Raw genomic sequence first — 13854 nt, 5'->3', positions numbered from 1 at the left:
TTGCAGCCTGTGCTGTGTTCCTGGCTGCCACAGCTAAACCTGCTACCACTACCCAGTTTAAATACTGGGTAAGTATCCTCTAAATGGGTAGGCTTACATGGCAGGACCTACAGTGCATTCATTGCTGTAGTGCAAAAATTCCTGTATTTAAGTTAGTGGACATAAGCAAGCCAAGTTATTCATATGCTCATATGTTTGCTAGGTGCTGATATTATGCATGGAGCTCTTTTTAATAAATGGAGAGAGTCAGCACTTGGAATGCAGTTTGCATGTATATCTCTGTAAATTAGATGCATATGAAAAATTTTACTCACTATACATAAAACAAAGATATTAAGGCTTCCAGGAATTATGCAGAAGGTAAGGAGTATTGCCTGTTATTGTTCTCTTAAGAAGAAATGATAAATTAAAGGAAAAAGTACTACACCCATGAAACACTGCCATTGCACAGTAAAAATAAAATCAAGTAACAGCAAAAGATTAAGTCGTAAAGATGACTACATTACACTAGGCATTATATTATGCTATACTATATTTTACAGTTCTACTGTTATGTTTTCTTAGTTGTTTTTCTCTGCACCCTGCAACAGTGTGTTAGCTTTTGTTTCACAGTTCATTATTACTGTGCAATTGCTCAAAGTCGCGCAAGTTTGGGGAATCGTGACCATAATGCATTGCAAGTGACTTAATTTTTTGTACTTTTCTTCTGATACCATGGAGGCTGTTTTTACCAGTATAATTGAATAAGTGTAGTTTTATCATAATGGTTCAAAGTAACTGCAAACCTCTGACAGCTGCAGCTGTTTTCAGACCTTGCAATGAAATGGAAGATGAGTCAGACTGACGCTGTGCCAAGGGATACTGCCAGCGCAATATAACCTCCATGATACCGCCAGTGAGGGAAGCAATGTCAGTGAAGAGGAGGTGTCTAGAAAGCTTGAGCCAAAATATGCCTCAGTGACAGATCTCAAGAAAGGAGCTACATCCCCTAGAAAGGAAGTTAGTAGATTCAGACTTGTTCATTCGGGTTTGACACTGTCAGCTTCATCAGTTGAATGGGCAGACCATGTCAGCTACACAGTGCTTACTGGAGAACGTACTTGAAGACGTGCGCGTCTGCTGGTAGCAGGATCAACGAGTTTGAAGGGCCTCACTGACTCAAAGATGTGTCCTCCAGTGCCTTCTTCCAGAATATTCATTGCATATAAACTGTAAAAGAGATATGTGGGTAGACTGAGAAAATGAGACAAATGAACAGCATTAAAGTGGTGGGCTGCACATACAAGTAGCAAATTCCAAGATGGAGATTTTTTACTTTAACAAAAAAAGAGGAGGGAAAGTGTAAAAAGCAACTGTGATAGATTCCGTCAATAACAGAACAGCATATAGGGAATTAAACCCAGTAAAATCTAAAGCCACAACCCTATAATCTTTGCTATATAGAAAATATTAGGAAAATATGAGGTTTTGTAAAATTATTGCTCAGTTCTTAGCATTACGAGCTTTTATCAAATGGGATGTGCAACCTGCTAAGCAACTCAATAAATGTAATCAGAGATATATATGCAACTGTCCAAAGGGCATCCCAGATAGGGATTCCTATAAATTTAGATATTAAGTTGATATTAAGGTGGAGAGAGAACACATTTTGATCTGCCAATCACCTCCAGCAAGCACACTTTGTTCTTAGATGTGCTCTCACTTGCTGAGTAAGTAGAATAGTACTTGGTTTGAGCTTGCTGGCTCCTGGTAGGACCATTTACTAAATAGCAACAAAATTAAGGGCTAATATTAATTTACAGTGGACCTTTCCTCAGTAAGTTAGTCATTTTTTCCATGCAAGATGGATAATTTAGTGTCTAGGACAGGATTAGAAACCAGCTTTACAAGAATACAAGAACTCTCTGCATCCTGTCAGAGGCCATTTAGTCTGCAGTGTTTGCTAGTATGATATCCTACAGACAGAGGGTTAAAATCTTATTTAAGTCAGTGTCTGTCTAACTGTGGTCAGCTGGATGTTCCTTTACATCTGGAAACACAATGGCTGATATACCCTCACTTTTTTTTAGCTTGTGTAAGTATGGATGAAACTATTTAGACTTCTGAGAAATGGGCAGCTTCAGGGACAGATGAATTTGTTCTGACAAAACCTTTTCTTCCTGTGCAAGAATCAAGAGCTGGCCACCCTCGCCCTTCTTTCTGCAAGTGCGGAAATGACAACCTTACCTGGAGGGTAGCAGAGTTTCTTCAGGGAATGATGGATTTTTGCATTTCCTTGAATTCCCAGAGGCCTCTTCATACATTCCCACCAGCACCTGCATCAAGGAACACTGCTAAGTTCAGTGGGATAAGTACTTGGGGAGAAGCATACCTCTGTGCAAATGTTTGTTCATACACCAAAACTGTGTGAATGAGTATGGCTAATCTAACATGTTGGTTGCCATCATTGTGGCTTACACTAGAGCTATTTCAGTTATTCAGTTATTCATATCGTCTTCAGACTAAATATACCTCTGTGCTTTCACTTTGCAACCCAAGAGAGGCTGCAGTTATCAATAAAATCACTCCACTCTTTGGTACTTTACGTCACTTTGAGTCTTTTTACTGCTTCCTCCTTCTTCATCATGCCAGATTGCATTTCATGTTCCCACTTTCCCAAGCCCTGAAGGTGCCATAATCCAGCCTTAACTTTCTTTGCTTGCATCTCTTTCATCCTACCTAACACAACATCTAAACGTTTTCTTTCACAACTCGCTCTTTTTCTGAGACCTCTTGTAGAAATGAAATTACCTCTTAGGTCTAGTTTATAACTCTCTCATCTTGTTTAAAAATGTTCCTTAAATTCTTATTGTCCTGAAAACACTAACTCCCTCTGAATTAAGACTATGTGTGTGTCAGTAGCCTTCTTACAGATGTCCGATGATCAGGACAAAGACTGTCTTACCCTAAGATTTACATAACTAACTCCCAAATCAGGATAAAAATTGACCTGTGTGGTGTGCCACAGACCTGCATGGCAACAGAGAGAAGATACATAGGATTTTAACTTTCTAACCTATTGTATAACTTGCTTAATTCCTGAGGATGCCACGTCTACTCCAGTTGGTGGGCTTAGCAGCTTTAAGTGACCAGGAAGCCAGAGGTGGACTTCTCCCAGTTAAATGATTTTCATTATCAGTGGCAAAGGGAAATGGGGATTTTCACTCATTTTCCTCGGTTCTTTACATATGAGAGCTACAGCAGAGACCAGCTACCAGCATGCTCAGGGTGACAGTGGTCGAGGATGGGATTAGAAATTCTGGTCTGTGTATCGTTTGTTACAGTATAAACTCCATTGGTCTCCATGCAGTCTACAACTACCTGAAGGGAGGTTGTAGTGGAGTGCAAGTCAGCCTCTTCTCCCAGGCAACTAGCAATAGGACAAGAGGACACAGCCTCAAGCTTCGCCAGGGTAGGTTCAGGTTGGACATTAGGAAGAATTTCTTCTCAGAAAGGGTCATTAGACATTGGAACGGGCTGCCCAGGGAGGTGGTGGAGTCACCATCTCTGGATGTGTTTAAGAAAAGACTGGACATGGTACTTCTTAGTGCCATGGTCTAGTTGACATGGTGGTGTCAGGGCAATGGTTGGACTCGATGATCCCAGAGGTCTCTTCCAACCTGATTGATTCTGTGATTCTGTGGTGTACCTGCTCATTTTTAGTGAAATAAGACTAGGATTTTAAAAACTAGGAGCCTGAACTTGGATTCTTAAGCCCATATTCAGATTACTGTGATGATGAACTTTGACAGCGCTGCATAGACTGCAGCTCCCTGTGACAACTTAGGGCTCCTGAAAACTAGACTAAAATTTGAATATTGAGTTTGGTAGCCACCTTTAAATTCTGTATTTTTTTCTGTTTTTTTAAACCAGGCACAAGCATATTTGGGAAATTATGTAACATTCACTAATGTGACACTTATCCTTATTCATAATGTTTAATGCCAAGGGAAAATGATAGTGCTACACACAACCTACTGGCTGATCCTTTTGACATTGCAGAAATCTGATAGTTTGGTTTTTCCCCTCTATGTTTATAGTTCTCTGCAGCTTGATCCTCAGCAAAACCACATGACAGATAATAATTGCAGACACTAACAAAAGAAACAAGAGAGGGTAAGAGATTTGAGACAGGAGATAGGAGTGAGCAGGAATATGAAGGAGAGACTTATAGTCTCTCCTGGAATACGTTGGAAGTCCCTGGACACCTTGGTGTATCCACAGGTGGCTGCTGGTGAAACTAGCAGGAGGGTTTAAGAAGAGGCCATGTTCAGGTAGTCCCAAATATCGGACAGCCTGACAATATGCAACAGAACCTGAGAGTGCTCCTGGTCCACTTCAGTGTGCAGTTAGCATCGCTAGCTGAGATCAGTGCTGAAGCTATCTGTAACTGCCAAAGGAGGGGGAAGAAGAAACTAGCTGAGATGATAGCAGCTGCTTAAACTGCTAACCCATACCTGCAAGAAGGCAGTAGTAGAGGGAGTGTTGAGTATCGTCCAGCTGACTTGGACAAAATGCCCATAGGAATGATTTGCTGTGTGACTCACAAGGAAGAAGTGTTGTGATTGACAGTCTGGGACCGTGGCTGGTTCCTGCTGGGCAGGGCAAGGGATGCACTGCCACTGTCTGCCTGAGAAGTTTATACAAAAAGCATTTTCAACCATATAAATGAACATTTTACTGTAGATATATTTCAAGCCACAGAGCTATTTTAAATTTAGCACTTGAAATGAAAGAAAAAAGTTTCTCATGCTTATTTAGCTGCCAGTAGATGGCACAGAGTCTTTCTGCTTATCACAGAATCACAGAATCACACAGAATCACAGAATCACAGAATCACAGAATGTTAGGGATTGGAAGGGACCTCGAAAGATTATCTAGTCCAATCCCCTGCTGGAGCAGGATTACCTAGATCATATCACACAGGAACACGTCCAGGCGGGTTTTGAATGTCTCCAGAGAAGGAGACTCCACAACCTCCCTGGGCAGCCTGTTCCAGTGTTCGGTCACCCTCACCGTAAAGAAGTTTTTCCTCATATTTATGTGGAACCTCCTGTGTTCCAGCTTGCACCCATTGCCCCTTGTCCTGTCAAGGGATGTCACTGAGAAGAGCCTGGCTCCATCCTCATGACACTTGCCCTTTACATATTTATAAACATTAATGAGGTCACCCCTCGGTCTCCTCTTCTCTAAGCTAAAGAGACCCAACTCCCTCAGCCTCTCCTCATAAGGGAGACGTTCCACTCCCTTAATCATCTTTGTGGCTCTGCGCTGGACTCTCTCTAGCAGTTCCCTGTCCTTCTTGAACTGAGGGGCCCAGAACTGGACACAATATTCCAGATGCGGCCTCACCAGGGCAGAGTAGAGGGGGAGGAGAACCTCTCTTGACCTGCTAACCACACCCCTTCTAATACACCCCAGGATGCCATTGGCCTTCTTGGCCACAAGGGCACACTGCTGGCTCATGGTCATCCTGCTGTCCACTAGGACCCCCAGGTCCCTTTCCCCTACACTGCTCTCCAACAGGTCTGTCCCCAACTTGTACTCATACATGGGGTTGTTCTTGCCCAGATGCAGGACTCTACACTTGCCCTTGTTATATCTCATTAAGTTTCTCCCCGCCCAACTCTCCAGCCTGTCCAGGTCCCTCTGAATGGCTGTGCAGCCTTCTGGTGCGTTAGCCACTCCTCCCAGTTTTGTGTCATCATCATTATGCAGTTCATGTGCAGGGAAAAAGTCCTGTGGAAGCAACCCCACGAGGGTTATTGAACTGATAATAAGGAAGCAGTGACAGCATAGTGCACAAATGCTCTTCAGTCCCATTTGGGCTTCTCACATGTTTGTATTGTTATGGTTCCAGACTGCTAATACCTTTAGCCTCAGGCTCTAACTTGAGCAGGAAGGGGTTATTTTTTGCAAGAAGAATTTTTCCCACAAATGAGTGCCTGCAATACCAACTTTTTTTTAATAAATAATACAGTGAAACTTAGGCTAAACTGAAAAGATTTGGCCCAAAACATCATTGTACTACTGAGAAAGGAATAGTCAGAACCCAGACTGTAAAGTCTGTACACTCAGATGCACTGCACTGCCAATAGCGTGTCTAGGAGGTGGCGGTAGAGAAGAGATTGAGCTGGGTGGCTCGTGTATGCACGGATGAAAGACTGCGGATGACGTGCAATTCTGTGTGTGCACAGCCACTGCAAGGGTGAAAAGCCAAGCTGAGATGATCTGCTGTGGCTACTCAGGGAAAAGCTGCGCAAACCCTAGTACATGTGAGGCAGCAGCTGGGAGGAGCCTGTGGAAGATGGGGGGAGCACATGAGAGGGCTCATTTTTAGGCATCCAATGTATTGTTGTAGTTGTGAGCCAAACAATCTCTCATAATCATTAATCTCTGTGAAAGATGCATTGGGTAGGGCTCTCTGGATATCTACACTGGAGCACTGACACGTGGGCTGGTCACCATTAAAATCCAAGATATGAGACACCTTATCCTAAAATTCACTTCTGCATTGCCCTCTAAAACCTATTTGATAAGGGTTCAGCTCTCTAAGCATACGTGTGTAGTGCCATCAGAGGTGCCTGAAGTTACTTAGACAGTCATATGGAAGAGACAGATTTAATACTAGACATACTGATGACAGATACCCAAGGGCACTCTCAGATGGTCGCGTGTGATCCTGTTTAAGTAACTGAACTGAGTCCAAGACTAGATCTCCACTGACTGCATGGCTGGGAAAGATGAGTTCAGATGCAGAAGCTGGCACTGCATTCACTAAAACTTAAGCACAAGGGATCTCACACAAAAAGTCAAAACAAGTGTCTGTTCTGAACTTTATGTGTGTAGTCCATAGCAAAAGTGAAACATATCCCCTTAGGATTTCTCTTCCAGAGTTCACAGATCCAGAAAGTAGCATATACCTTAGACTAGGAGCCAAGGACAAAGACTGAGAGCTATATCTCTGGGGTCCTGTTCTTTCACCCAATACCTCACATGGATCTTCAAATCCCATGACTTGTCTCTGTTTATTCCTTTACATATAAAATATTCTTTCTAGCCTACTTTCACCAGGCTGTTTGTGAGGCTTAATTAATGCAGTAAGTCCTTGTTAACTGATTCTAACAGTATTTTGTAATCTTTAATCTTACCACTTCATGTAACTTTTTGAGTTACAGTCTGTCTTTAAAATTCATGCTGGATGTTCTCCAAAAACTTCAGTCAGAAACTTCCACATACAAGTTTTTCCCCAAGAAAATCTCCTCATCACTCATTTAAAAGATATGACTAATTTCCAGCTCAGTGCTGACTCAGAGTGAATAGAGGTTACAAAGACTTTGGAAATACTAGTAGAAAGTGGCACTGTATTCCTGTTAAAGCCAATAGGTGTTCATAAATAAAGCTAGGGTGGTGCCACCATGTTCCTGTCTTTCAACCATATTAAGTATGTTACATAAAAGATGCCATCTGTTAGTGGAGAAAGGGTGTATGTCATTCCTTTCATTACATAATATACATAGGAAGAAGGTAAATCTTCAGCATCCGTCAAGTTCAAGTGGAACCACAAAGTTATGAGGACTGGTCAGGCTGATAGAGCAAATGACAAAAACTGAATAACCCTAATTTCTTAGTGAGAAGGTAAATACTTCCACCAAAGCAGAGACTCACGGCTGATTATTGCAGGTTTGCTTTGTGCTCCCAGTGGATGGTGCTGCCTTTTCAGTTATGTCCCCTGAAGCCCATGTTCATTCTCCTCAGTGAATCAGTGGGACCCCCCAGTAGGTCACTGAAGGTTGAAAGGGATTTGATTTTTTTCATCCAATACAACGGAAAAAAAATTTGGATAAATTAAAGAAAAAGCTATCTCCACGCAACAGACGTTTTTGGAGTTAAGAGATCAATATGCAGTACTTCACATGTATCGCAATTATCTTCCAGAATAGGAAGCGGATGTTTATAAACTGTGGACCTCTGACACAAGGAAGGTATAATTTCCTGTTAAACCTAACACTATGTGTGTGTAGGTTGCAGCTAAGAGGGACAGTCCCACTCCCCTGCCCATGGCTGTGTGCTCCCATTGCCTCATGTCTAGTGATCACAGGGCTGCTTCAGCTAGTATTGCTTCAGCTAGCTAAGCCAGCAGAAATAAACTACCTCCTGCTCCCAAAGAGTAGGATTCACTCAGATCAGTAAGCTGAACTGACTCATCCTGCATAGTCATTAGGTCCAGGTCCAATGCAAGGAAGGGAACACTACCTTCTGGCTGAGGGAGGAAGAAGAGAGAAAGGAAGGGAGAATGGGCCCATTCTGCTATCAGCAGTCTGCAGCTGCACTGGATTAGGTGTATCAGGAAACTATACCATTAGTATGTCAAACAAATTAGCCCACTGTATTATACAGTTATAATTATACTGCAGATATGCTAAGAACAAGTGATTTAATAGATAAAAGAGAATACCAGCTCCAGAACTTGGTACCTTTTATTCCATCTATTTATATGCAGCAGTATTTTTTCGGCATTCTATATAGTAATAATAATATATCATAGTAGCAACTGAGACTACAGTTCCACTGTGCAAACAGTTACTAATGCACACTCCATAGGCTCTCTAAGGAAACAAAGAAGGTACAATGATAGCTATAGGGTAAAAGAATGGGTTATCATCCCCACTTCACAAAGAGAGGACTGAGGTATGCCCCAGTTAAGGAAGCTGCTTGTGATGATGTGTATGAACTCCTTTGGACATTTGGAAATTGAAAGTATTTCTGTTAAATACACCTTCATAGAGTGATCATTATATAGTGCAAGTGACCTCAGATTGTAGCAATCTGAATGCCAACTGCCACTTTGACAACATTTCCAGGCTAATAAATAGTTAGAGTGAATTTTAAAGCTTTATTTTCAGCCTCTCCATGGTTGGGACTTAGATGCTTTTCTTTGAACACTGATGAATTATGACACTTGTATTTATATAATTCATCCTGAATTGTTGAAATATTTATCTACCTCTATGAAGTATCAAAATTTACAACACTGCAATATTTAAAATTCTGAAGGAGACCAAGTAAAGTTTTTTAATATCAATATATTTCTAATACTTTATTTTGGAGGCTTCTGACGATTTTAACATAGAAGACTGATATTCTATAAGCACTAATTACAAACTCTGCCTCTGTCATTGCGATAATTCTAAAACTGTCTCAGAAACCTTAATCAAGGTTACTTAGAATCCTCTGTGGTAGCATTTCCCATAATACAGGGTGTGCATCTTCGGGTACAAGAGGTACCTGCAGAATTTTGATACTGGAACATGCTAATTGTAACCAGTAGGGAAGCAGAATTGGAAAAAATAATTTGGGAAAATTTGTGCTATTTTTGGGATAGTTATGGATTTCAGGAATTTCCAGGGAAAAATTTCTACTGGCATGTTTTTGAAATTCTGCAGACTTCTAATAAGACAGATCAAATGCACTGACAATAATTTAAAATTAATCCACCAAGTTCAACGGTGAAATGCTATATTCAAATCAGAAAACACAAAAAAATGCAATTCTGAGAGAGAACCTGAGATCAGAGTCCTAGGTTTATAATGATAAAGGGGTGTTTTCCTCATCCCAAGCCTCATTGGTCAGTGCTGGAGACATCATACCAGTGTGATACTCCATAATCTGCTGGGGCAAATCATGTGCTCTTTGTAAGCTGCTGAGGCAAATTTCACATGCTTAATGAACAGGTCAAATCAGGGCTGAAGAATCTTCTGTTTGTCACACTGCATCAGGCATTCACAGTTAGACAGTTTTCAGTACGATGGAGCATGTAAACCCAGCATGGGTCTTGCTTACCTAGGCATAGCTCAGGTGAGGAGCTGCTCCCAATTTCACCCATGGAAGTAAGAATAAAAATCTGGGCTGCAAGGTCTCTTTCCTCTCCTGGCTGCAGGGTCCTCTTTCAAGGAGGAGTGAAAACAGCGTGAAATAAGATCTGGCTCTCTTGAAGTCAGTGGCAAAATTCCCATCACTTTTCCCTTCATAGTAACCCTCATCTTAATTTTTTCTGACTGATCCAGCCAAGCAGTCAACAGAAAGAAGGCTGCTCTCCTTCTTTCTCCTGCCTTTTCATCTGCTGCCCTGACTAGCTCTTGACTTTGGTGCCGAGTGCCTCAGTGCACTGGAATTTACTGTCAGAAAGGAAACACTCTGACTGCTATAGGACACCACGGGGCATGTGTTGCTTACACAGTAATGTCACCCTTTGGGTCATTGTAAGGCAGAAGGTAAAGCTGACAAGTGGTGTTTATCTGTCAACGACATCTTCTACATTCCTTGAAGTTTCTCCAAGCTGACTGTCTTGGGGAAAAAAATGCAATCTAGGCTTTAATCTTCCCTCGTCTTGCTACATAGAGTAAGATCCCATTTGTGGCTGCTACATTTATACAGAAAGTATTTCTCATCACTTCTCAACCAAGGTCATGTCTCATTTACATGGCAGAAAAGCAGAGTGCATGACAAAAATAGTTTTTTCCTGACAGGCCTACAGTGCAAGGCTGTGATTAAATCAAGTTGGCCAGGTAAATCCAGGTGTCTTTCATCAACACCAATAAGTTCAGCAAAGATGTCAGACAAAAAGGACTGCCTTCACAAATTAGATGGGGACTCAAAAAGTAACAGATATCCTGAGATGCAGCATTCTGCCATGCTGAGGTGCTTCCCTCTCTTGCTAAAGTAGAAGTTGTGCATTTTTTGGTTGTACGTTTTTAGTCTTCCACTTGCCAGCACGATAGAAATTGAAATAATTGATTTGTTATTTTTATTGGTAGAATCAGTGATATCAAAATAAATAAATTCACCAAAATCTATAATGTCCTATTCTAAATAGCGTTTGTGGCAAAGGCAGAATGAGCACAAAATGACGTCACTATGATGTGGTTCTGCTGTAGACATGCAGCACAGGATTTTCAGGACTTGTGCCTAGTGGGAAGGGACGTGGGACTTGAATGGGGCTTGAGCACTGTGAAACCTCATTCCAGCATACTCCTGGGGAAGCACGTTCAGGGGTTCCTCCTGATGGGAGGGAAGGCTCCATGTGCTGCTGCTTCTTATCCTTCGTCCTTGGGCTCACTAAATAACTGCTTCCTAGAGACTCCAAAGCTCCAAATATTCAAACTGGTTAAAATGGTTTTCTGTTACATAAGACTTCCAAACATTGGATTCTTTGTTAGTACAAAACCAAGATGCTGTTTATTTGTTAATGAAAATGCATAGACACACCAGCATTTTGGGGGTTATTTCCAGACTTTGTCCTGTATGGACTGGGAATCCTTTCCCATTCTTGTCTAAACTGATCGTTTCTGCCCAGCATTCTTATTTCAATCGATCGCCTTTTCTCAATATCAGTAAAACTTTTCAGTAGAAAATTTTTAGTTTCGTTAAAGATTTGTCTCTGAGGTCTTCTGGGAATGTCCTGATCCTTTGGCTTGGTGACAAGATGAAGATTTTTCTCTGGTAACAAACAGTGACTTACTAGAATAGAGAATGAAGTAAGTGAGAGAGTTCAGTCCTAGGAATAGCAGCAAATATGAAGTTATGAATGCAGATCTAGCAGCTGCAAGAGCAAATAAGGGCTTTGGATGTTTGACCAAGGGATTTTATTAAAAACAGATGAGAAAGAATGATGTAATTATCTAACGCCTTGGTTAGCTGCTGTTTGTAAACTGCTCAAGGAGTAGAACAGAATTAAAATAAGACACTCAAGTTTTGGAAGGAGACCACAGAAGATTAATTGGGGCAGGCATGGAAGGGAAAGACGCACAGAGCTTAGCATGTTTGGCCCCTGAGGTGGCTGAGAAGAGGGCTTACGGTGGTACACAAAAGCCACACTGCGATAAGGATAAATTTTGGTCAGAAGATGTTCACTTTATGGAAGGGCAAAATACAAGGTCACAAGCCAACTTGTGGAAGAAGAATATCAAATTATGAGAAGGGACATTTCCGTCCAGAGACATGAGTCAGCCTGTGCAAACAGGGGTGTTTTTAGCAATAGGATTTGTTAATGAAAGGAAGACTGGGGAAACCACAGCCTCTAGTTCTAATCTACTGAGGTACAGGAGGTGGGCTAGAAACAAGGTGGAACTCATGTCTTTCCACCTCATGATTTCTGTGAAGGGTCGGGCTCAGTCATCTGGCAAGCCATCTGGCGGCTGAGTCAGAAGGTGGTTTGTGGTCCTTTCGCTTGCTCAGGAGTTGTATGTTCAGCACAGAGGAGCTAAATGCTTTCTCTTCTGGCTCAGCTCTTTCACAGGGTAAATTGCAAGCAAATCAAATGAGTGATTGTCATACACAAAGCAGAGCAGGACAGCAGGAAAAAAAATTGTTTAAAATTTGGACTTTATAGAATGGATAAATGCATATATTAACAGAGAGAGTACGAATTGGGTGTATGGATAACTGTAAATATGTTTAGACATCTCTGTGATCCAAGAAACATAAATTTAGAGATGATCAAAATGGAAAAAACCTGAACAGGTCAAGCAAACACTAGGAGAAGGTCAGGCGTTTCCTTCTTTTCAATTTTTCCCTTCTATTTTCACCAGTCTTAAAGCAATTTGGATAACTGTTGGCCAAAATCAACACCTCTGCTGTACGCAGTGATGAGGCAAGTTTGGTGACTATCATGCACCCTTGCAAATGTGGGAAAAAACTATAAGAAGGCAAGCTCTGAACGACATCTGTCCAATAGCACCAAAGTACTAATAACTGTTACGGCACAAGCAAAATGGAGTCAACATTGTGACAACATTTGTGCACGAAGAAAAATAAACTAAAATGGCTAGGTTGTCTTAGATTGGAGTATGAAATATCTGCAGGTGCTTGAGGCATGGACTCAGCTGGGAATTAGACTTAAACAAATAAAATATGGCTCACACTCTTAGGAAATAAACTGCTTTCCCTGTCACTGCTAGTTCTAAGGTATACTGAGATATCACAGTCTAAATCTACCCCAGTGGCATCTTTTATAATACTATTTTAAATTACAGTACAGGAAAGTTGCAACATTGGAATTTTTTATCAGAGTAAAAGAGAACATAACACAAAATGCAATGAATTATACAAGTATAATGTAAGGGTCATAAAGAGTGAAAGGATGAGCAAATTTTCAGATAATTGCTACTCCACGATTTCAGTTTATTTCATGCAGTCGAAGGGTCTTTTGCTTGCACTCTCAGTTGGCCTTTACAAAGCAGAGACCTCAAGAAATGCATCTTTCCACATGCTACAAAGGCAACTATAGTGTTTTCTGATTTTTTTCTGCCCATAACCTATCTTCTTCCTTTGCTGCCTAGCAGAGATTATACAGCCAACTTAGTTTTTCTAGCTATCTCTATACCAGTAAATAAAGCCGGGCTAGGGCATGGGTTCAAGCGTTGTCCTGTGATTACCCATGCTGGCGGACGGTTAGTATGCTCCCTGGTACCATTTCAGCTCAGGCCAGCTAGCACTCTCCCAGCCATGCCTAAGCATAGCTCAGGCACATGCCAGCAACCATTACTTGTGGACATTTTGGCTACAGTTTCCCAGTTTTGGGGTAGAGAAGGAGTTTCGCTATGCGGATGAGAACCACACATTTTCACTTGGCCTCTGGGCCAGTGAGTGGTCACAGTACTGATTTATTGAGTGGTATAAACGTAGTCTATGAGTTAGATTCTGTCTTCCTGAATACACTTCTTCCTCTTCCTGTAAAGGAAGCCTTTTAAGGCTTTAAGTATATGCATTGGCCTGCAATCCTTTCTCACCATGAGTTTGTGATGGAGGTCCTCT

This window comes from Nyctibius grandis, chromosome 5 (assembly GCF_013368605.1).
Source record: "Nyctibius grandis isolate bNycGra1 chromosome 5, bNycGra1.pri, whole genome shotgun sequence".
Lineage (NCBI taxonomy): Eukaryota > Metazoa > Chordata > Aves > Nyctibiiformes > Nyctibiidae > Nyctibius > Nyctibius grandis.
The sequence above is the reverse complement of the archived record's forward strand: the minus strand, read 5'-3'. Positions refer to the sequence as shown.